The 25988-nt window shown below is 38.1% G+C and overlaps 1 long non-coding RNA gene across 1 annotated transcript; it reads left to right on the top strand.

Moving 5' to 3' along the window:
- Nucleotides 1–181: 181 nt before the first annotated feature.
- LOC144578380 (uncharacterized) lies at nt 182–25937 on the top strand. The gene is made up of 4 exons (XR_013524021.1): nt 182–307; nt 2614–2735; nt 18410–18506; nt 25829–25937. It is a non-coding gene; the product is annotated as an uncharacterized LOC144578380 (long non-coding RNA).
- Nucleotides 25938–25988: the final 51 nt, after the last annotated feature.

The following is a 25988-nucleotide window of genomic DNA, read 5'->3' as shown; positions in this document are numbered from 1 at the left end:
CCAATATAATTATATTCCAAATGGAATATAATTTATCTGCTATTTTTAATTATTTACCTTTGTAAATAACAGAATATTCCAAAGTTGACTCTGCCCCTAATTTGGTAGGAGATGAAAGAGAAAGGAATGACATTGAATTATATACGAGGATTTCCTTGATCAGGCACTTATTTATACAATAATTTGAAGAAGAGAAAATTCAAATATAAGAAATTTCCATTTGAATCTGGCGTTTGTGTGGATTGTGCTATGCAGGTTATCTGCAGCAAGTAATGTGTCCTGGCAAGGAGAGTGCATCTTCCTAGAGGTAGGAGTACTTTTTCCTGGTTTTTACCAAGGCTGCTTTGCCTTTGTTGCTTCTTGTTGTTTTTGATACTAGGTCTCTCTCTTCTCCAGGTCTGGTTACCATGGTGCAATCAGCTCATTGTGGCCTCAGACTCCTGGGCTTAGCCAGGCTCTGGGGCTTATGCCTGTAATCCCAACACTGGGAAGCTGAAACAAGAGGATCACTTGTGATCAGGAGTTCAACCAACGTCAGCCTGGGCAGCATAGCTAAACTTTACTTTTACAAAAAAAAAAAAAAAAAAAAAAAAAAAAGGGGGGTGTAGTGGGAAATGCCTGTAGCCCCAGCTACTCAGGTGGTTGACCTGGGAGGATTACTTGACTTGAGCCCAGTTTTTCTTTTCTTTTTTTTTGGAGAGATGGGTTTTTGGTGTATTGCCCAGGCTGATCTCATAACACCTAATCACAAGTGATCCTCCTTTTTTGTTTTTAATTCTCTAACAGCACTTATGGTTTAGTTCCCTGATTTGTTCACAGAAGGACACTTAATCTTTAATGTAGCAAGGTATCTTGAAAAATAGAAATCTTCAGAGATCATCAGCAGGGTCGACAGAAAACTTGGTTTGCTTGATCGAAAGTGACCTGCATTACCAAAAGTGTCCAGACAAAGAAAAATCCCCAGCAAGCACGGGATAAGTAGAATTCTGTGATTTCAAGAGTACCAAAGTTAAAAGATGTTAGGGAAGAAAAGAAGACACCCTAATTAACTTTCATCTAAAGGTAACAGGTAGTACAGCATTTAAAGTTGATGATTCCATATTTCTAGGGGTAGCCAGAGCAGCAGTGAAGACTGGTACTGTGACTCAAAAATGAATGTTTATTTTTCTAAGATGACAAGTACACAATTATGGCAAAAGATGTATTTCACAAAAATCATCTCAAATGGCCAGTGACTTCTTTGCATACATGGTTTTAATACTAGAATAATTTTTGGAACCATATATAGATGCTTCTAACATTTGTAATTTGTAGAGAACCCTAATGGATGTGCAAGCAAAATCTATACCTTTAAAAGAGGAATAGAAAACAGAATTTTATGTGTAAAACTTTGACCTAAAACCATTGAATTTGAAACCTTAATTCTGGAAATGTAGGATTATTCTGTTATCAGATAAAATTTGGGAGTTTTTTAAAGCACTTAGTTGCTAGGATGATGTGTAGTTCTATTCTGCCATATAAAGGATGCATTAAAATACTGCAGGTTTATAAATGTTATATTTATTTAAATGTTACAAGTTTCTATAAATGCAGGTTTGATTGTGAGACCAAAGAAAGTTTTGTTACATATCAATAAAAAATCATTCCAGTGCTGTTTCATTAATAAAGTAAAATGTAAGAATGGTAGGCCTCTTCCTATAGAAGATGGAAAGGTTTTTAAGTATTAAAATGAATGTAAACTAAATCTCAATCTTAAAACCATGAGTTTGCCAAGAAAAAAAGGTATAAAACAATGCTACAGAGTAGTTTGCTCAAGAGATTAATTAGACCCAAATTACCCTTGATAACCACTATGGACTTGCCTGTATTAAAGTTGTATTATGACTAATATACATGAACCATGTGCCATGATTACGTTTTCATGAGAGGTATCAGACTAGAGAGGAAGAATGACTTAGTACAAAGACAAACGAAACGGCCCTTCAACCTTTTAGCTGCATTAGTTCTAGGAAATATCAGAACTTAGGTCTTGCTAACAATATTTCTAATTAGCAGGCAGTATTTGAGGAAAGTAGCCTCTTTAAAATCCCATAGCAAAAAATAAAATCTAGGGACTCTGGGCAATTAAAGAGCCAAAAATAATTTGTCAGCACAAAGTAATCCTCTGCAAGGAAAAGGTATGCCAATTTTGAACACTGAGATAGCATGATAAGAAAAAAAAAAACAGATAATACTTAGCCATACTTACTGAAGAATATGACCAATTCCTTCATGAGAAGTCAAATTATCAAAGTCCATGTATGTTATTTGTAGTTTGTTTTACTTGATTATGTTCAAATGTACAGTAGCATTTAGCTTTTGCACTGTAGTATAAGATCAGTTGTCTTCAGTTCTGCTGACTTCCTCAAATTTCAAAGGATATTGGGAATAGGTGAATGTGGTCCAATTATGAAATTTAATAAAACCAAGAAGGCAGTATCTGTAGAAATTTCTTTTAACAAAGCTTTGTTTTTGGTTTTAAAAATCACTAACCACATGCTCCAGTGTATGTGTGTGTGGTATAACATGTAAGCTACTCTACTAATACATATTTAAATGATTTTTTCTTTAAAGACAGAGTCTCGCTTTGTCGCCCAGGCTGGAGTACAGTGGCACAATCTCTGCTCACTGCAAACTCTGCCTTGCAGGCTCAAGGGATTCTCATGCCTCAGCCTTCCAAGTGGCTGGGATTACAGGTATGCGTCACCACACCCACCTAATTTTTAAGGGATAAAATATATGCAACATTTCACTAATAATACTGATACCTTTTTGCTCTCGTCAAAAATGCCATTATAATATTTGACCAAGAGTTAAAGGAACTAATTAACTAGATAGCAGGTCTTTATGTTTTCGCATTAGAAAATGTTCTATGATTTAATATTCTGAAAGTTCAGGGTTTTTTGTTTGGGGGTTTTGTTTGGTGGTTGTTTTTTGTTATTGTTTTGTTTTGTTTTTTGAGACAGAGCCTGCTCTATCGCCCAGGCTGGAGTGTAGTGTTGCAATCTCAGCTCAGCATGCACCACCACACGTGGCTAATTTTTGTATTTTTAGTATAGGCAGGGTTTGCCATGTTTGTAGGCTGGTCTCAAACTCCTTGCCTCAGGTGATCTGCCTGCCTCAGCTTCCCAAAGTGATAAGATTACAGGCATTCACCACTGCACCCAGTCAAAAATTCAGTTATTTCAATACTTTGTTTTTATGGTTGTCATAGCTCAAACAAAAGCACATAAATACCTGGATCCTAAAGGAAGAACTCCATTCTTAGCTCCATTTGCTAAATCATAATACTAATTTTTCAGTCTACTTCCTTAAGAATGCCAAATATTCATTGAAATCTAGTTAGTAAGCTTTCATATGCCTGAGATTAGTTTTCAATTAGAAGGTCTTTTGGAAGATTTTTAAACAGGATAGAAAATTCCATTTACACATATGAGCATTCTTACAAGTAACATGTATTTTCAGTAATAAACTTAGGTAACCAATGGAAACATTTCTGAATATTTATTTTCAAAAGGTCTCACTATGTTATGACCATTTCAGAAACAGTTTGGTCACATATTGTTAACATTTAACTTGAAGGGATAAATTGAATGGTTTGGTACTCTCCTACCCAAAACTTCTGAGGCTCTCAAGACCACATTAGGTACCCCTTATAGTAGTCCCATAAGGTATTTTCTTTACCCTGTTTTAGCACTTTCAAGAGTATAAAAACCGAAGTAACAATCACAAAAGCCTATAAAAAGTCACACCATGAGGGCCTCATGGTGTGACTTTTGGGTTCCCACAGGAGACAAACAGATGAAATTTGGTATGCAGTTGTTTTCTTGTTTCCTTTGTTTTTTGTTTTTGACTGAGTTTCACTCTGTCGCCAGGCTGGAATGCAGTGGTGGGATCTCGGCTCACTGCAACCTCTGCCTCCCTGGTTCAACCGATTCTCCTGTTTCAGCCTCCCAAGTAGCTGGGACTACAGGCGGGAGCCACCACACCCAGCTAATTTTTGTATTTTTAGTAGAGATGGAGTTTCAGCATGTTGGCCAAGCAAGATGGTCTCAATCTCTTGGCCTTGTGATCCACCCACCTTGGCCTCCCAAAGTGCTGGGATTACAGGCATGAGCCACTGAGCCTGGCCAAAATTTGCTATGCAGATATTTTCTAAGGGGTGCCTTTGGACATCAGTTGACCCCACAGGAAGCTTTTCATAGTTGCTAGGTGAAGATGGCCAATCAGTCATTTTGAGTATGGGTCACTCTAGGAAGGAGCATGATTGTGAGTAATGAGGCTCCTCAGCTGACACAATTCCTGAAGAAGCTGACAGTAGTAGTTGAAAGCTGTTTATTGTCAGTACTTCCAGCATCTGGGGCAACAAGTTATTGAAGAGGGATCAAGATCAGTTACCCTGCATAGTGACTCTGCCTGTTGGTTTATTGGCATGGGGAACACAAAATGGCCAGGTGCTAGTTGCAGCTTGAAATTCAGCAGGAGTCGCTGAGGTAGGAAACATTCAAGAGAGTCAACAAGTGGTGGCAAGAAGGTTCACTTCTGTTCCACTCATGGGTTACCAGTATATATTATTTTGTGAGGGCATAGCACCGTAAATACATTTTGAACCCAAACTGTATTCTACACCTTAAATGATACCCTATTCTCAAGAATATCACCTCAAGCTGATGCTACTTAACAAGCCCTTCCAATACTCTATCAGGCAGTCTCTAGTTGATTCAATATACAATAAGACCTATGGATTGCACGATCATGAGCCTACCCCGTTGCCTCCTTTGGTGTAAAGGCAATCCCCTGATCTGACATAAAGTTATATATGATGCCATGCCAGTGAACCTCTGTAAGTCTTAGAAATGAAATGTGAAAAATAACAAAACTGAGACCTGGCATGTCTCTTATTATGCCCAGTATAATCAACTAACCACTTTGTGCCTAGTTTCTGATGGTTTGGACATCTGACAGTGACAAAAACCCTAATTCAGCTTTGGTGAATAGGAACCTATGCTATGGAGCCCAGAAACAATTCCCATCACTGCCCACCATGACCATTTTTCTCATGTACCCATTGTGTCAGCATCAGGGTGGTATTAAAATGCAATATGAGGATGCCCACACTTCATGCCCACTCCCATATGCCACATGCCTCTACACTTCGTGCTGAATCTTACGATCTTTCTCTTTCTGGGCCCCTTAATAGCCAGTGCAAGTTATTTCTCACTGCCCAAGACTGTACTTATATTCTAAGCCCTGCCTACTTCTCTTTTCATACAAAAGCAATGACCAGGTAGGTACCCCACTTAAAATTCTGCCCATTGCAAGATTTTTCCCTTGTGACTGGCTTTCAGTGCCAAAAATACATTCAGGGACTGGACAAATGACACAAGTAACTCAATATCAGCCAAACCTTGGCCAGGACATGGTTTGTTACATGGCTCTCATGTGCCCCTTCTACAGTAGGTGCTTTGGGTCCCAGTTATCAATGTCAATTCAGACCTTGTGTCTAACAAATATCTGGGGAGTCCCCTTTTCCCAGTGCATAGCTACCCAAGTAAATGGAGATAGGTACCTTTGGGTAAGGACTAGGAAATTATTATTATGTGTAGTTAAAATGTGTTGCAGGGTCTTTCTCCTGGAGTCATGGCCTCTTCTCTAGTCAGTGGTTTCAACATTGAAAAATTGACTTAAATCTGGAAACAGAAAAAAAGATGACTTTTTACTGGAGCAATTGCCCTTAGCCACCTGAGGCTTATTGATGGTACATATTGAATGCTGGTACATACTGAATTGATGGTACATATTGGCTATCCATCCATGCTGCTTCTAAAGGTGCTATGTTCTAATAACCAACTCTATAACTCTCAGAGGTTTCAGGCTTCCTGTGGCTCCTCTGGCTCCCCCTTCAACATTGCCACTTATTATGATAATTATGTTCACCTATCTTCTGATACTTGAATGGCACCATTTAGTCTTTATTGTTTCAGGTCTTATCAACCCCACTGCTATTAGTGACTCTAGTTGTATAATGGCCTTACTGCCATCAGTTCTGGCACACCAAGGAGAGTCACAACTGCATATTTTAGTACTATTATTGACCTTCCTTCTAGGGCATTCTTTATGGCCTTGGTTTTAAATATATACCTTCAGGAACCTTTCATGGCATATAATGACCCAGTGTGTTTTTGGATCTTGTTATTTATTTATTTGGAGATGTAGTTTTGCTCTGTTGCCCAGGCTGGAGTGCAGTGGCACAACCCTGGCTCACTGCAACCTCTGCCTCCAGATTCAAGTGATTCTACTGTCTCAGCCTCCCGAGTAGCTTGGATTATAGGCACACGCCACCACGCTCGGCTAATTTTTGTATTTTAGAAGAGATGGGGTTTCTTCATATTGGCCAGGCGGGTCTCAAACTCCTGACTTCAAGTGACCCGCCTGCCTCAGACTCCCAAAGTGCTGTGATTACAGGTGTGAGCCACCCCACCCAGCCCCAGGTCTTAATATAGTATATTCACTCAAGCATGTCCACCAGTTTTTCTCTACCATCTGCCATGGAAATGAGGCAGTTTTATTTCTCTTAGCATGAGCCATTGATTCTTATGTACCATCAACAAGTTCATAATATATCCTGGGCTGTAGGGAGCTGGGGTAGCACACCCTTCTGGGGAGATCAGCAGCAAGGCTGCTGTGAACTTTGGTTGAACTTCAGGGAAGTGAAACCACTTCCCTGAGTAGGAAGACGTATGTGTATGTCTCGGAGAAGATCAGGTGGGCCTGGAGACATAACTAGCTTTCGCTGACCTTGCTGCAAGATAGTTTTTAGCTGACGGATGTTAACCTACGTATGAGAATAATAACCACAGGCTGTTCTAAGTAACTGCACCCTCCCTCTGATATGTGCTTTGTGAACATATAAAATAAAGTAACTGAGACAAGTCGAGGCTGGAGAGAGTGACATCCTCACCTCCCAGACTGCCTGGCCTAGCTTTCTGTATGTCTGTGTCTGTGTCTTTTCTTATCCTCCGGCATTCCCTCTTAGGTTCTTGAATCCTTGTGCAGTACAGGATGCAGCACAAACCAGACTGGCTTCTTGTCAGGGTGTTAAATCCTTTGTCTCTCTCAGTGGTCCTCCCAAATCAGTTACTCTCCTTTATCTAACTTGAGTGCAAATCCCCTTGATCAAGTATCCTCAAAATTTAGTACCACATTCACCAAAGTAGACATAATTCTGAGTCTTTTTAAAAGGAAGTTTAAAACATTTAAAATAATAGAAATCATAAAAAATATATTCTCAGACCACAGTGGAATTAAACTAGAAACAAGTAATAGATATCTAGAAAGCCCCAGGTAGTTATAAATAAAATGACACAGTTCTAAATAATGCATGAGTCAGACATATTCTCAAAAAAAAAAATAATTTTCAGTAAATGAAAATACATATTAAAATTTGTGGGATGTAGCTAAAGCAAAGTTTGAAGGAAATTTATAACATAGGCTTATTTTTATTTTTTGTCTTTTATCTTCTTAATTTTTTTTTTTTTTTTTTTTTTGAGACAGAGTATCACTTTTGTTGCCCAGGTTGGAGTACAACAGCAGGATCTCATGATCTCGGCTCACTGCAACCTCTACCTCCTAGGTTTAAGCAATTCTCCTGCCTCAGACTCCCAAGTAGCTGGGCTTACAGGCATGCGCCACCACATGTGGCTAATTTTGTGTTTTTAGTAGAGATGGGGTTTCACCATGTTGGTCAGGCTGGTCTCAAACTCTTGACCTCAGTTGATCCACCCACCTTGGCCTCCCAAGTGGTATGATTATAGGTGTGAGCCACTCTGCCCACCTCTTTAGTAGTATTTACTTATTTATTTATTTGAGACAGGGTCACTCAGGCTGGAGTGCAGTGGTACAATCATGGCTCACCACAGCCTTGACCTACTGGGCTCAGGTGATCCTCTTACCTCACCCTCCTAACTAACTACGACTACAGATGCCCACCACTACACCTGGCTAATTTTTGTATTTTTTGTAGAGATGGGTTTCACCGTGTTTCCTAGGCTGGTCTTGAGCTTCTGGGCTTAAGCAATCCATCTGCCTCAGCCTCCCAAAGTGCTACGATTGCAGGCATGAGCCACCACGTCTTGCCTATATGCTTATATGAGAAAAGAAGAAAGATCTAAATGTAAGATAAAGGTCTTTGAGTGAACATACATTTTTGACTCATTGGAGTAAATACCAAGCAGCATGATTGTTGTATTATATGGTAAGGGTACGTTTAATTTTGCGAGAAACTGCCAAACTGTCTTCCATAGTTGCTGTCCTGTTTTACATTCCCACTAGCAATCAGTTGGAGTTCTTGTACTTCACATTCTCACCAGAATTTAGTTTTGCTGTTTGGAATTTTAGCCATTCAAACATGTGCGGTGGCATCATGTGCTGTTTTAATTTTCATTCCCTAATGACATATGATGTTGAGCATCTTTTCATATTTTTATTTGCTATCTGTATACATTCTTGGGTGAAATATCTGTTCAGAATTTTTACCTATTTAAAAAATTGTGTTGTTTCCTTATTGTTGAATTTTAAGAGTTCTTTGTATGTTTTAGATACCAGACCATTTTCAGATCCAAATGCTTTCTTCCAGTCTATGGCTTGTCTTTTCATTCTTTTAACAGTGTTTTATATGGCAGAGTTTGTAATTTTAATGAAGTCAAACATCAGTTTTTTCTTTTGTGGATCATGTTCTTGGTATTGTGTCTAAAAATCATCACCAAACTCAAGGCCACCTAGATTTTCTTCCATGCTGTCATCTAGGAGTTTTATAGTATTTTATTTTACACTTGGTCCATGGTCCATTTTGAGTTAATTTTTGTGGAAGATATAAGATCTGTGTCTGTATTAATTTTTTTGCATGAAGTTGTCCAGTTGTTCCAGCACCCCTTGCTGAAAAGACTATCCTTTCTTACAATCTTGAATAGGAGGGTGTGAGTAGACACCCATGCCTTATTCCTGATCTTAACAGAAAATTATCTAGCGTCTCACCATTAAGTATGATGTTAACTGTAGGCTTTTGTAGATGTTCTTTTTCAAGTTGAGGAATTTATCCTTCATTTCTAGTTGCTGAAGTTCTTTTTTTAAATTATGGATTGTTGGATTTTTCTCATGCATTTTCTGCATCTTTTGATATGATCATATTCTTTCTTCTTTAGCCTGTTGATGTGATTGATTATATAAATGGGATTTAAAATGCTGTACCAGCTTTCCATACCTAGAATAAATCCCTTTTGGTACATTTGACTAACACTCTTTTCTTACATTGTTGGCTGCAATTTGCTAATATGTCTTCAAAGAGATTTGCATCCATGTTGATGAGACTTACCATCTGTAGTTTTCCTCTGTTTTTGGTGTTAAGGTAATGCTGGTCTCATAGAATGAGTTAGGATGTATTCTCTTTGCATAATTTCTTCTTAAAAATATTGGCAGAATTCACTAGTGAAACATCCAGGGCCTGGTGCTTTTCATTTTGTAAAGTTATAAATTATCAATTCAATGTATTTATTTATTGAGACGGAGTTTCACTCTTGTCACCCAGGCTGAGGTGCAATGGCATGATCTTGACTCACTGAAACCTCCACCTCCCGAGTTCAAATGATTCTCCTGCCTCAGCCTCCCAAGTGGCTGGGATTACAGGTGCGCATCACCACACTTGGCTGATTTTTGTATTTTTAGGAGAGCTAACATATTGGTCAGGCTGATCTTGAACTCCTGACCTCAGGTGATCTGCCTGCCTTGGCCTCCCAAAGTGCTGGAATTACAGGCGTGAACCACTTCGCCCAGCCTGATACAATTCTTTAATAGACATAGGCTTATTTTGATTATCTACTTCTTGTGTAAACTTTGGTACAGTGTGTCTTTCAAGGAATGGGTCCATTTCAGCTAGATTATCAAATCTGGGGACATACTGTTATTTATAATAGTTCTTTATTATCCTTTTAATGTCAATGGGTTCAACAGTCACAGTTCTTCTTTCATTTCTGATATTAGTAATTTATATCTTCTCTTTTTTTTCTTTGTTGACATGGCTGGAAGTTTAGCAATTTTATTTATATTTTCTGAAACCAGTTGTTGATTTTGTTGATTTTCTCTTTTGATTTCATATTTTCAATTTAATTAATTTCTAATTTTTATTTTTTTTCTGATGCTTACTTGGAATTTAATTTGCTGCTCTTTTTCTAGTTTCTTCAAGTAAACACATATTATTGATTTTAAATATTTCTTGTGTTCTAATATACGCATTTAGTGCTATACATTTCCCTCTAGGTGCTCACTGCATCTCCAAAATTCTGGTAAGCTGTATTTTCATTTTAATTAAGTTGAAAATAATTTAAGATTTCTCTTGAGATTTATTCTCTGACCCCTATGTTAATTAGAAGTGTATTGATAATCTCCAAGTAGTTTTGAGATTTTCCAGCTACCATTCTGTTAATGGATTTGTAGCTTAATTCAATTGTATAGAAATACAGCCATATGCCACATAATGATATTTCACTCAATGATGAACAACATATATGATGGTAATCCCTTAAGATTATAATAGAGCTGAAAAATTCCTATCACTTACTGACATCATAGTTGCCATAATTTTGTAGTTCGATTACTTACATTTTTTATAAGTTTAGTGTAGTCTAAGTGTACACTGTTTACAAAGTTTATAGTAGTACACAGTAATGTCTAGGCCTTCACACTAATTCACCACTCACTCACTGACTCACCCAGGGCAACTTTGAGTCCTGTAAGTTCCATTCATGGTAGGTACCACTTTTTTATCTTTTACATTGTATTTTTATTGTACCATTTCTATGTTTATATACATATATATTACAAATGTATTATAGCTGCCTACAGTATTCAGTAGAATAACATGATGAACAGGTTTATAGCCTAGGAGCAATAGGCTATACCATGTAGCCTAGGTGTGTAGTAGGTTTTATCATCTAGGTTTGTGTAAGTACACTCTATAATGTTATCACATTGATGATGTTGCCTAAGGGTATATTCCTCAGAATGTATCCCCAAGCAATGCTTGATAATAGATATAGATCAATACATGAAATAGGCAAGATGTGGCCTGTAGCACACTGCTTCAAACATATTCCAAGGAAACTGTTTTTCAATTCTCAGCCCCCATCCCCACACATCTTGGAGGAACTGTATTTCCTTTAAACATGGTATGTTTTCAGTATATTTGCTTTTTACCATTATCATATATTAGTATATTCATAGGTTGCTGCTAGTTCTTAGCCACAAAGAAAATAAAAAGTTTTTTTTAAATGCTTGAAAGACAATTCTCTTCTATTGTTCTAAGGTTTTTAAAACAAATGTGTCTCATGATAGAATCCAACATCCAAGTAGGAGCTAAGGATGTTCTTGTTTCATGAATTTAGATGTTTTAAAGATACATTCCCGTACCCTACTTCTGACATTTAATATCTCTTAGGCTTTGGATTGAATTAAATTTTTTCTATAATTTAAGTTCTGGGATACCTGGGCAGAACATACAAGTTTGTTACATGGGTATACATGTGCCATGGTGGTTTGCTTCACCATCAAACTATCATCTACATTAGCTATTTCTTCTAATGCTATCCCTCCTCTACTCCCTGACCCTCTAAAAGGCCCCAGTGCGTGATGTTTCCCTCTCTGTGACCATGTGTTCTCATTGTTCAACTCTCACTTATGAGTGACATGCAGTCTTTGGTTTTCTGTTCCTATGTTAGTTTGCTGAGAATGATCGTTTTCAGCTTTATCCATGTCCCTGCAAAGGACAGGAACGAATCCATTTTTATGGCTGCATAGTATTACATGGTGTATATGGGCCACCCTTTCTTTATCCAGTCTATCATTGATGGGCATTTGGGTTGGTTCCACGTCTTTGCTATTGTAAACAGTGCTGCAATAAATGTACATGTGCATGTGTCTATAGTAGAATGATTTATAATCCTTTGGGTATATACCCAGTAATGGGATTGCTGGGTCATTATGCACAAAATTATCCTTAAAAACTTATTTGTTATAGACAAAATTTAATTGTTTTGCTGGCTTTGAAATAATAAAGGGTATAACATTTTAAGCTTTTTATACAAATAAATTTATATGGATTCATTCTTTCTGTCCAGAATATACATTCATATTTCAAATAGGATTTTTTTAAGTTTCTAAAAACACTTCTTAAACATTGAAAACTTCATATTTTCAGGAGAAGTAAGAGACTCAGTGACATTAATTAGGAAAGAATATTAACCCTCAACCTCTTATATTGCAATTTTATTGTTGAATTGCCCACTGATGCCACTGCAAATTATGTGAGACAGGCAAAAAACTGAGTTCCCAAAGTGTGAGAGGAAAAACCTGCCTCCGAACATGTATCCCCACTGGCAAATATGAAAATCCAGGTTATGGAAGAAGGATTTGACCTTACCTAGAGCTGAAACAGATATAGGGAACTCTGTAAAATATAAAAGTAGAAGCAGCAGTAGGAAGAGCCTTGTAAGTCCAACTTGAGCCCAGGGAAGCTATCCCTGACTGTATTTAGCAGGGGCTCTCAGCTAAGAAAGTCAGCAAAATTAGGAATCGGTTACAGGGTGAAAGATGCTTCCAGTGAAATTTTATAATAATTTAAACTTGGCATGAACTATCTTGAATATTCTGTTCAAGATAGTGAACATTCTGTTCAAGGGTGAATGGGAACTGCTACAGATATGAGTGCAGGAACCTTCACCAACAGTGTGGGCAGACGGGGATGAGCAAGGCCTAAAAGTCATGCTTGCTTTCTCATCTGGGAAGCTTACAGCATGGAGAAAGGTCTGAGTTCCATGCACAGGCTTCCTGGATCTAAACTTGGTGCTGTTAGCAGGACACCGCAGAGGCGAGACCAGCCTTGCCAACTGTGTGAGAGTTGAGTGAGGTCTTTTGCTACTGGCTTTCCCTGGTGAATCACATGGCACAGCAGAGGTAGCCATAATCCCCTCTGAAACATAACCCCATTGGTCTGAGACCTACACCCCAGACCCCACAGTGGGCATGGCAAGCACCACCCAAGGAGAGTCTGAGCTCAGACCCGCCTAACCCTGCCTCCACTTGATACATTTCTCTACCTGCCCTGGTAGCCACAAAGACAAATACTTGTGTAAGCTTTATGGCCCTGCCCATTGCCAAAGAAACCAGATCACTTACCCTGGTCAACATAGGGAAGGCTTATATTCCCCTACAACTACCGCAGCTAGTGCTCTCTTCAAAGCACCACCTCTTGGCCATTACAGCAACTCATGAAAGAATAATCATGCTCCCAGGAAGGAACACAACAGCTAATACCAGTGCCTGAAGCATCCTGGCTAACCAGAAGTCCTGAGTCTATCCACGTGACAACTTTACTACTAGCATAACCAGCATTCAAGAAAGCCAGCACACTAAACATACCTACTGCCAAAGATTCTCACAGAATCACCTTCACTCCCCTGCCACATCCAGCAGAGTAGGTGCTGCTATCCACAGCTGGGAGACATAAGGATGGATGCCATCACAAGACTTTACAGGCATTGCCCAGCAGCAGCCCAGAGCCTGGTAGTCCTGCTGAGTGGCTAGACCCAGAAGAGCAATAACAATCACTGCAGTCTGGCTTTCAGGAAACCCCATCCCAAGGGGAGAGGGGAGATCACTACATCATTTCATGAGACAAACAAATCTGAACAGCAGCCCTTGAGTTCCAGATTTTTCCACTGAAATAGAAAACCCAAATGAGAGAGAACCAGAAAAGTAATTCTGGCAATATGAAAAAACAGGGTTCTACATCACTTTTAAAATATTGCCCTCACTCCCCAGCAATGGATACAAACAAGAAGAAATATCTAAATTGGCAGATAAAGAATTCAGGGGATTGATCATTAAGCTAGTCAAAGAGATACTAGAGAAAGGTGAAAACTAACTTAAATTTAAAAGCAATACAAAATATGGATGAAAAATGCTCCAGAGAAATACATGTCATAAAGAAAAAACAACCATAATTTCTGGAAATAAAGACACACTTAGAGAAATCCAAAATGCACCAGAAAGTTTCAGTGATAGACTAGAACAAGTAGAAGAAAGAACAGCCTGAAGACAAGGCTGTTGAATTAATCCAATCGGACAAAGACAAAGAAAAGAGAATGTAAAAAATTAACGAAGACTCCAAAAAATTTGGGATTACATTATATGACCAAGAATAATTGGCGTTCCTGGGGAAGAAGAGAATGTTTGAAAAATGTATTTGAGGGAATAATCAGGGAAAACTTTCCTGACTTCACTAGAGATCTAAGCATCCAAATAAAGAAGCTCAAAGAACACCTGGAAAATTCATCCCAAAAAGATCCTTGCCTAGGCACATATCATGAGGTTATCTGAAGTCCAGCTGAAGGAAAGAATCTTAAGAACTATGATGCAAAAGTATCAGGTAAACTACAAAGGAAAATCTGTAGGATTAACAGCTGAAACAAGCCAGAAGGGATTGAGGTCCTATCTTTAGCCTCCTTAAACAAAATAATTGTCAGCCAAGAATTTTGTATCTGGTGTGGTGTGGTGGCTCACACTTGTAATCCCATCATTTTGGGAGGCTGAAGCGGGCAGATCACCTGAGCTAAGGAGTTCGAGACCAGCCTGGGCAACATGGTGAAACCCTTCCTCTATTAAAAATACAAAATTAGCCAGATGTTATGATGCACACCTGTAATCGCAACGACTCAGGAGGCTGAGACAAGAGAATAACTTGAACCCAGGAGGTGGAGGTTGCAGTGAGCTGAGTTCATGCCACTGCACTCCAGCCTGGGTGACAGAGCCACCAGACTCTGTTTCAATTAAAAAAAAAAAGAATCTTGTGTCCAACAAAACTAATCTTCATAAATGCAGGAGAGATAAAGTCATTTTCAGACAAACAAATGCTGAGAGAATCTGCCATTTCCAAGCCAGCACTACAAGAAATGCTAAAAGGAACTCTTAATCTTGAAACAAATCTTCAAAATACACCAAAATAAAACCTTCTTGAAGCATAAATTTCACAGGGCCTATAAAACAATGCCACAATGAAAAACAACTAGGTATTTAAGCAACAACTAGCCTGGTAAATAGAACAGTACCTCACATCACAATACTGATGTTCAATGTAAATGGCCTAAATATTCCACTTAAATGATACAGAATGGCAGAATGGATAAAAATTCATGAACCAAGCAAGTACTGTCTTCAAGAAACTCAACTGACACATAAGGACTCACGTAAACTTAAGGGAAAGGAATAGAAAAAGATATTCCATGCAAATGGAAACCAAAAGGAAGCAGGAGTATCTATACTTGTATCAGTCAAAACAGACTTTAAAACAACAGAAAAAAAAGAAAGAAAAAGAGGGACATTATATCAAGATCAGAGCAGAACTAAATAAAATTGAAAAAAAATATATAGAAGATAAATGAAACAAAAAGCTGGTTCTTTGAAAAGATAAACAAAACTGATAGACCATTAGTGAGATTAAGCAAGAGGAGAGAAGATCCAAACAAGCTCAATTAGAAATGAAATGGGAGGTATTACAACTGATATCAAAGAAATACAAAAGATCATTCACGTCTACTATGAATACCTTCACATGCAAAGACTAGAAAATCCAGAGGAATGGATAAATTCCTGGAAATATACAACCTTACTAGATTAAATCAGAAAGAAATAGAAACTCTGAGCAAACCAATAACAAGCAGTGCAACTGAAACAGTAATTTTAAAATATAGCCAACAGAAAATGGTTCAGGACCAGAGGGATTCACAGCTGAATTAGACATTCAAAGAGGAAACGGTACCAATCTTACCAAAATGATTTCAAAAAGTATAGAAAGAGGGAATCCTTTCTAAATCATGTTTTACGCCGGTATCACCCTAATGCCAAAACCAGGGAAGTACATAACAAAAAAATGAAAACTACAGATCAGAAATAACAAAAGCTACAGACCAGACATAACAAAAAGAGAAAACTACAGAGAGGAGAGCATTAATTTACAAAAGAAATACTTACCATTCTTTTATTTCATTGATAATTCAATTTTGGTAACTCATAAAATCTTAAATGTAGTTTTCCTTAAGTCTTTAGGCTCAGTTTACAATCTTACTTTTTTGTAAAAATAAAAATGAGATGATCACTTTCACTTATTCTTTGATTAATATTTAGTTAATTCATAAATTTGACAGAATAATTTTATACACCATAAAACACTCTATATATAACTGAGGAAAAACTTTATAATTTATACTTGTTTTCTCAAACACATGAAGTACCTAACAAGTTAGACTTACAAATTTGACAAAAGATTTCTTCTTAACCTCTGCTGACATGTGACTGTTTCTGTGCCCCTGCTTCCAAATTCATATGTTGAAGCCCTAATGTGGTTGTATTTGAAAGTAGGGCCTTTGGAAAGTAATTAGGTCCTGAGGGACTAGCTGCTATAATGGAATTAGTGTCTTAACCCCGTCTCTACTAAAGATACAAAAAATCAGCTGGGCATTGTGGCGCGTGCCTGTAATCCCAGCTACTCAGGAGGCTGAGGCAGGAGAATTGCCTGAACCTAGGAGCCAGAGGTTGCGGTGAGCCGAGATCGCACCACTGCACTCCAGCCTGGGTAACAAGAGCGAAACTCTGTCTCAAAAAAAAAAAAAAGAAAAAGAAATAGGGAGCAAACTAGCACTCTCTGGGCTATGTGAGGATACAGCAAGAAGGCAACTGTCCACAAGCTAGGAATTGGTCCTCACCAGATACCACAGCCTTGATTTGCCACAGCCTTGATTTTGGACTTCCCAGTCTCCAGAACTGTAAGAAACAATGTTTATTGTTTAAGTAACTGAGTCTATGGTATTTTTGACATAATAGCCTGAGCTGAGACAGCCTCCTTAAACAAACAAACCTATTTTAATTTTTAATTACATCAAGATGATGTGTTTGGCCTATTATCTTAATATTTCAAATATCTGAAAAAATGAAAAATTAAAGTGTATATGTAGAGCAGCATGATAATTATAAAATCTGTTCAAGTTCATTTTCCAACTAAGAGAACTAAGTAAAGAATTTGGGTCCATGATATAGAGAAGGAAAGTGAAGGACTTTTCCAGGTCCTAGGCTTCTAATTATTTTTTACTGTAACTATCACAGAATATACTGCATTAAAGTCTATTGTGTAATATTGAAATCTTGATCGGGCTACAATTTCCTGAACAATTCTTAACTGTCTCACTCATTTGAAGAGTTTGGGAATCTTTTTTTTGAAATGACAGTCAGCTCAATGAAATTTATTTACCAAAATATGATAGAATGTCCTCTTAGGCAAGAATTTGGGACAAGGAAGAAAAAGTTCCTCTCTATTTTTTGCTTGTGAAACAATATCTAAGTATGTTATTAATTCTGGACACTACAGTTTATCTGGAACACTGACACACTGGAGTATATTTTGAGATCATGATGATGATGAAAGAAACTGAAGCCAGTGTCACATGAGACGGGTTAAAAAGAAAATAGGGAATGAGTAAAACGCCTCCAAAGAGCATCATGTAGAACATTTTTCTATTATGTTTTACCAAACCAGAATCAGGATCAAGGTGAAAGTTACACCAACCCAGATTTCAACCAGGGAGATGTTGTGGAAAGAAACTCAGACCTGAAAGCAGAAGGTTTAGGTTCTAGGCTACTTTATTACTAGCCATGGGGCCTGGAGTCAAGCCATTTAAAGTCTGGAACCCAGTGCTGCCTGTCCAACATAACTTTTCTGCATGATAGATGTTCTACATCTTAGCTCCAATATGGTAGTTACTAGCTACAGGTTCAGCACTTGAAATGTAGCTAGTTTGGTTAGGGATCTGATTTTTTTTTTTTTTTTTTTTTTTTGAGACAATGTCTCGCTCTGACACCAGGCTGGAGCTCAGTGGCACAATCTTGGCTCACTGCAACCTCTGCCTTTTGGTTCAAGTGATTCTTCTGCCTCAGCCTCCCCAGTAGCTGGGACTACAAGCGCCCACCACCAGGGTAATTTTTATATTTTTTAGTAGAGACAGGGTTTCACCATGTTGGTCAGGATGGTCTCGATTTCTTGACCTTGTGATCTGTCCACGTTAGCCTCCCAAAGTGCTGGGATTATAGGCATGAGCCACCATGCCAAGCCAAGGATCTGAATTTTAAATTAAAACTAAATTTAAATTAAAATAACCACATGTAGAATTTTGAGAGATTAAGATGGTGGATAGGAGGCAGGACTAGCTTGTAGCTCCTGCTCAGACGTACAGGGCAGTGTATGAAGACTGACATCATGAACTTTTGCTTCAAGAACTACCACAGGAACATGCCCGGAAAGCCAAGAGTATACACAGTCCTTTTGAAGGAATTGGATCACTGCTGCAGGCTCCCTGAGACACTGAAAAGCTGTGAGTATGCTTGGTTTCTCAACAGGGAGGCTAGTGGTCTTGGGAAAGTTCTCAGCCCTGGTCACCGGCTGCCTGGAAATAGACTCAGTGCTGCTGGGGGGCTTGATGGGAGTGAGACCAGCCTTTAGGACTACAGGCTTCATGGAAGCAGGGTGAGGCCTGTGACTGCTAGTATTCCCCCACTTCCCAGGTGACCTGTATGACTCAGCAGAGGCAGCCATAATCCCCTTGGGAATATAACTTCATTGGACTGGGAACCACACCCCCAATATCCCACAGCAGCCACAGCAAGCCCCACACAAGAAGAGGCTGAGCTCAGACATGCCTCTCATTGCCCCCACCCTGTGGTCTTTCTTTACCTGCCCTGGTGCTGAAGAAAAAGGTCATAATCTCTTGGGAGCTCCATGGCCCTGCCCACTGCCTGAGAAACATGAATACATAACCAGGTGTCCCTAGGCCAAGTTTGCAGCTGATGTGCTCTTAAAAGCACCACCTCTTGTTTGGAGGCCAGCCAACATAAAGCCACTGCACTTAAACAAAATCACAACCAAGGACCCTCACAAGGTCTCCTTTACTTGCCTGTTACTTCACCAAAACAAGTGCTGGTATCCATGGCTGCAAGACCTGAAGCCAGATCACATCATAGGACACTTTGCAGACAATCCCTAGTACCAGCTCAGAGCCCGGGAGCTCTACTGGGTGGCTAGACCCAAAGGGCAAAAACAATCACTACTGTTGAGCTTTCAGGAAGCCCCATTCCTAGGGGAAGGGGGTGAACACCACCTCAAGAGAGCACACTGTGGGACAAAATATTCTGAACAGCAGCCCTTGAATCCCAGATTTTCCCTCTGACATAGTCTGCCCAAATGAGAAGTACCAGAAAAACGATTCTGGTAATATGACAAAACCAGGTTCTTCAACATCCCCTGAAAATCATAACCAGCTCTCACCAGCAGTGGATCCAAAATGAGATGAAATCTCTGAATTGCCAGAAAAAGAATTTAGAAGGGTGATAGCTAATCAAGGAGTCACCTGAGAAAGGTGAAGTCCAACTTAAATCAAAAACATGATACAGGCTCTAAAGGAAAATTCTTCAGTGGAAATAGCATAAATAAGAAGTGATCACAACTTTTGGAAATCAAGGACACACTTAGAGGAATGCAAAATGCATTGGAATGTTTCAGCCATAGAATCAATCAGAAGAAAGAACTTCAGAGCTTGAAGACCAGGCTTTCAGATTAACCCAATCCATCAAAGACAAAAAAAAAAAAAAAAAAAATTAAAAAATGAACAAAGACTCCAAGAAATTTGGGACTATTTTAAATGTCCAAACTCAAGAATAATTGGTGTTCCAAAGGAAGAAAAGAAATCTAGAAGTTTGGAAAACATATTTGATGGAATAATCAATAAAAATGTCCCGGGCCTTCCTAGCGATCTAGACACTCAAATACAAGAAACTCAAAGAACACTTGGGAAACTTGTCACAAAAAGATCATTACATAGAAACATGGTCATCAGGTTATCTAAAGTCAAGATGAAGGAAATAATCTAAAGAGCTGTGAGGCAAAACCATCAGGTAATATAAAGGAAAACCTATCAGATTAACAGCAGATTTCTCATCAGAAACCCTATAAGCTAGAAGAGACTGAGGTCCTATTTTTAGCCTTCTTTTATTTAATTTTTTTTTATTGTACTTTAGGTTCTGGGTACATGTGCAGATCATGCAAGATTGTTGCATAGGTACATACATAGCAAGGTGGTTTGCTGCCTTCATTCCCCCATCACCTATATCTGGTAATTCTCCCCACATTATCCCTCCCCACTTACCCCACTCCCCGCTGTCCCTATCCTAGCCCCACCCCCAACTGACTGCAGTGTGTGATACTCCCCACCCTGTATCCACGTGTTCTCACTGTTCAACATCCACCTATGAGTGAGAACATGCAGTGTTTGGTTTTCTGTTCTTGTGTCAAATTTTTAGACTTCTTAAAAAAAAAATCATCAGCCAAGATTTTTGTATCCAGTGAAACTAAGCTTTACAAAGGAAGGAAAGATACTGTCTTTTCCAGATAAACAAATGCCAAGAGAATTTGCTACTACCAAGCCAGCACTACAAGAATTGCTAAAAGGAACTGTAAGTCTTGAAATAAATCCTTGAAATACACCCAAATAGAACCCCCTTAAAGAATAAATCTCACAGGACCTATATAACAATAATACAATGAAAAATAACCCAAGGTATTCAAGCAATAAATAACACAATGAATAGAATAGTACCTCACATCTCAATATTAACATTGAATATAAATGGCCTAAATGCTCCACTTAAATGATACAGAATGGCAGAATGGATAATAATTCACCAAGTTTCTGCTGTCTTCAAGACACTCACCCTAGCACATAAGAACCCACATAAACTTAAGGTAAAGGGGTAGAAAAATTATTTCATGCAAATGGACCTCAAAAGTAAGGAGGAGTAGCTCTTCTTATATTGAACAAAACAAACTTTAACAGCAGTTTAAAAAGACAAAGAGGAATGCTATATAACCATAAAAGGACTAGTCCAACAGGAAAATATCACAATTTTAAATATATATGCACCTAGCACTGGAGCTCCCAAATTTATAAAACAATTACTACTAGACATAAGAAATGAGATAGATGGCAACACAATCACAGTGGGGGAATTTAAAACCCCATTAACAGCACTATACTGGTCATCAAGACAAAAAGACAAGAAACAAGACAGTTAAACTTACAACAAATGGACTTAACAGATATTTACAAAACATTCTAACAACTGTGTAATATACATTATATTCATCATTACATAGAACATTCTTTAAGATAAACCACAAAACAAGCCTCAGTAAATAAAAGACATTGAAATTATATCAAATATTCTCTCAGACCACAGTAGAATAAAATTGGAAATCAAAAGGAACACTCCAAACCATGCAGTAACATGAAAATTCAATAACCTGCTCCTGAATGATTGTTGGGTCAACATGAAATCAAGATGGAAATTAAAAAAATTTTTGAACTGAACAATAACAGTGACACAGCCTATCAAAAGCTCTGGGATACAGCAAAGGCAGTGCTAAGAGGAAAGTTCATAGCATTAAATGCCTATATAAAAAAGTATGAGAGTACAAATAGACAATTTAAGGTCACACCTCATGGAGCAGGAGAAACAAGAACAATCTAAACCCAAACCCAGCAGAAGAAAAGAAATAACCAAGAGCAGAACTAAATGATATTGCAATAAATGAAACGGAAACAAACAAAAATGCAAAAGATAAATGAAACAAAAAGCTGGTTCTTTGGAAAGAGAAATAAAATTGATAGAACTTTAGTGAGATTAACCAAGAAATGAAGAGAAACGATCCAAATAAGCTCAATTAGAAATGAAACAGGAGATATTACAACTGATAAAAGAGAAATACAAAAGACTATCAAGTACAAATACAAAAAACTATCAAGTTTATGCATGTAAAACACCTTTGCATGCATAAACTAGAAAACCTAGAGGAGATGGATAGATTTGTGGAAATATACTACCCTTCAAGATTAAACCAGGAAGATATAGAATCTCTGAACAGACCAATAACAAGCAATGAGATTGAAATGAGAATAGAAAAAATTTCAGCAAAAAAAAAGTCCAGGACCAGATGGAGTCATGGCTGAATTCTATCAGACATTAAAAGAAGAAATGGTACTAATCCTATTGACACTATTCCAAAAGATAGAGAGAGAAAATCCTCCCTAAATCAGTCTATGAAGCCAGTATCACCCTAATACCAAAACCAGAGAAGGACATAACAAAGAAGAAAAGTACAGACTTAAATCCCTGATGAACATAGATGCAAATATTCTCAAAAAATACTAGCTAAGTCAATCCAACAGTATATTAAAAAGATAATTCACTATGATCAAGTAGTTTTCATACCAGGGATGTAGGGGTGACTTAACATATGTAATTCAATAAATATGATACACCACATAAACAGAATTAAAAACAAAAATCACATGGTCATCTCAATAGATGCAGAAAAAGCATTTGACAAAATTCAGCATCAAAACCCTCAGCACAATTGGCATAGAAAGGACATACCTTTAGGTAATAAAAGCCATCTATGACAAACTGACTGTTAACATTATAATGAACAGGGAAAAATTAAAAGCATTCCCAATGAGAACTGGAAAAAGACAAGGATGCTTACTTTCACCACTTCTATTCAACATAGTACTGGAAGTCCTAGCCAGAGCAATCAAACAAGAGAAAGAAATAAAGGGCATCGAAATCAGTAAAGAAGAAGTCAAATTGTTATTGTTTGCTGATGATATGATTGTATATCTAGAAATCCTTAAAGATTCATCCAGAAAGTTCCTAGAACCGGTAAATGAATTCAGCAGTGTTTCAGGATACAAAATTAATGTACACAAATCAGTAGCTCTACTATACACCGACAGTGACCAAGCCGAGAATCAAATCAAGAACTCAGTTCCTTTTACAACATCTGCAAAAAAAAAAAAAAAAAAAATACTTAGGAATATACCCAACCATGGATGTGAAAGACCTCTATAAGGAAAACTACAAAACACTGCTGAAAGAAATCATAAGCAACACAAACAAATACAAACATGTTCCTTGCTCACGGATAGGTAAAATCAATATTGTGAAAATGAACAAACTGCTAAACGCGGTCTACAGATTCAATGCAATTCCCATCAAAATACCATCATTCTTCACAGAACTAGAAAAAACAATCTTAAAATTCATATGGAACAAAAAACAACCCACATAGCCAAAGCAAGACTAAGCAAAAAGAACAAATCTGGAGGCATCTCATTACCCGACTTCAAACTATACTATACAGCCATAGTCAGCGAAGCAGCATGGTACTGGTATAAAAATAGGCACGTAGTCCAATGGAACATAATAGAAAACCCAGAAATAATGCCAAATGCAGTCAATTGATCTTCCACAAAGCAAACGAAAACACAAAGTGGGGAAAGCACATCCTATTCAGTGAACGGTACTGAAATAATTGGGAATCCACATGTAGAACAATGAAAGAATGAAGAATGAAAGTGGATCTCTCATACAAAAATCAACTCAGGATGGATCAAGACTTAAATCTAAGACCTGAAACCACCAAGATTCTAGAAGATAACATCAGAAAAACCCTTCTAGACATTGGCTTGGGCAAGGATTTCATGACCAGAAACCCAAAAGTAAATGTGACAAAAGGAAGATAAATAGATGGGACCTAATTAAACAAAAAAGCTTCAGCACAGCAAAAGAAATAATGAGCAGAGTAAATAGACAACCTAAAGAGTGGGAGAAAATTTTTGTAAACTATGCATCTGACAAAGGACTAACATCCAGAATCTACAGAGAACTCAAACAAATCAGCAAGAAAAAAGCCAAACAATCCCATAAAAAAAAGTGGGCTAAGGACATGAATAAACAATTCTCAAAAGAAGATACACAAACGGCCAGCAAACCCATGGAAAAATGCTCAGCATCGCTAATTATCAGGGAAATGCAAATCGAAACCACAATATGATACCACTTTACTCCTGAAAGAATGGCCATAATAATAATAAAAAAAAAGATGTTGGCATGAATGTGATGAAAAGGGACCACTTACATTGTTGGTGGGAATGTAAACTAGTACAACCACTATGGAAAACAGTATGGAGATTTCTTAAAGAACTAAAAGGACATCTACTGTTTGATCCAGTAATACTAGGTATCTACTCAGAGAAAAAATAAGTTAATATACAAAAAAGAAACTTGCACACGCATGTTTATAGCATTACAATTCGCAATTATAAAAATATGGCACCAGTCCAAATGCTCATCAGTCAACAAGTGGATAAAGAAAATGTGGCATATATATATATATATATACCATGGAATACTATTCAGCCATAAAAAGGAACAAAACAATGGCATTTGCAGAAGCCTGGATGGAACTGGGGACTATCATTCTAAGTGAAGTAACTCAGGAATGAAAAGCCAAACACTGCATGTTCTCAGTCATATGTGGGAGCTAAGCTATGAGGACGCAAAGGCATAAGAGTGATATATTGGACTTGGGGACCCAGGGGAAAGGGTGGGGGATGGTGAGGGATAACAGACTACACATTGGGTACAGTGTACACTGCTCAGGTAATGGGTACACCAAAATCTCAGAAATCACCACTAAAGAACTTATTCATGTAAACAAACACAACCTGTTCCCCAAAAGCTATTGAAATACAAAAATACAAAAATAAAAAATAAACACTCAGAAAAAAATAAAAAATAAAATAGCCTAATGTAGCTACTGGCTACAGTATTTGAAAGGTATACCTAGAAAACTTAATTTTTTCCTTTCTAAAATGGGATTAGGCCAGGTGCAGTGGCTCACACCTGTAGTCCCAACACTTTGTGAAGCCAATGTGGAGCCTAAGAGTTCAAGACTAACCTGACTAACATGGCAAGACTCCTGTCTCTACAAAAAGTAATTTAAAAAATAGCCAGGTGTTGTGGCATGTGTCTGTGGTCCCAACTACTTGGGAGGCTGAGGCAGGAGGATGGCTTTAGCACAGGAGCTTCAGCTTCAGTGAGCCGTGTTCTCACCACTGCATTCCAGCCGGGGTGACAGCAAGACTCCATCTCTAAATAAATAAATAAACAAACAATAATAATTCTAATCAAATTCTTGACCAAAGGATCAGATAATATATGTGAACTTTGAAAAACTAAAAAATACAAGTATTATGTAGATAACTATTTTATTATTGTTTTATACCCAAGAATTTCTATCATTTGGAATCAGAGCAAAATGGAATAAACAGCCTGAGAAAACTGAGTTCCCCGTATCTGGTAGAGTTTTGAGGCTGTCTGGCGATATATATCCCGGAGAGTTAGGCTAAATCATCCCTCCATTACCTTCACAGACCTTCTCTGGGAGGTCCTCCTTGACTCCCTGGACTGAGTTAATGGTCCTCTAGTTATTACCATGACACTTTTCACACTGTATTGTAAAAAAGTGTTCTGTGTGCTCAGTTTTACCCACGAACAGGTGTCGTGTCCTTTCGATTGTCAACCGCTAGGTACACAGTATATCCTCAATTTGTATTTGTTGAATAATTCTCTTGCACTGTATTCCTGAGGGTATGGTTCTCTGATAAGTAACTACGAATCCGTGGGAAACAGAACAGCTCTTTAAGGACGATGTGGATGAATACTGGTTGCTGTAATGGGTTGGTTGCATGTAGGGTGCCAGGAGGCCGTCCAGTGCTGACCTGTCTTCTTTTGCCTCCAGTCTGCTGGATATAGAGGACCTCACAGTCTCGAGGTCGCGACAGTCCGCGCTGTCGTGGAGACAAGCGGGACGCGGAGACAGAACTACATTTCCCAGCTGACTCTCCTGCGCGCGCCCATTCCCGCGCGCGGGTGGCGAGTGCACCGGCGCTCGCTCCCTG

Source organism: Callithrix jacchus, chromosome 11, assembly GCF_049354715.1.
Source record: "Callithrix jacchus isolate 240 chromosome 11, calJac240_pri, whole genome shotgun sequence".
In the NCBI taxonomy this organism is placed as follows: domain Eukaryota; kingdom Metazoa; phylum Chordata; class Mammalia; order Primates; family Cebidae; genus Callithrix; species Callithrix jacchus.
This window is presented reverse-complemented; position numbering and strand designations above follow the sequence as displayed.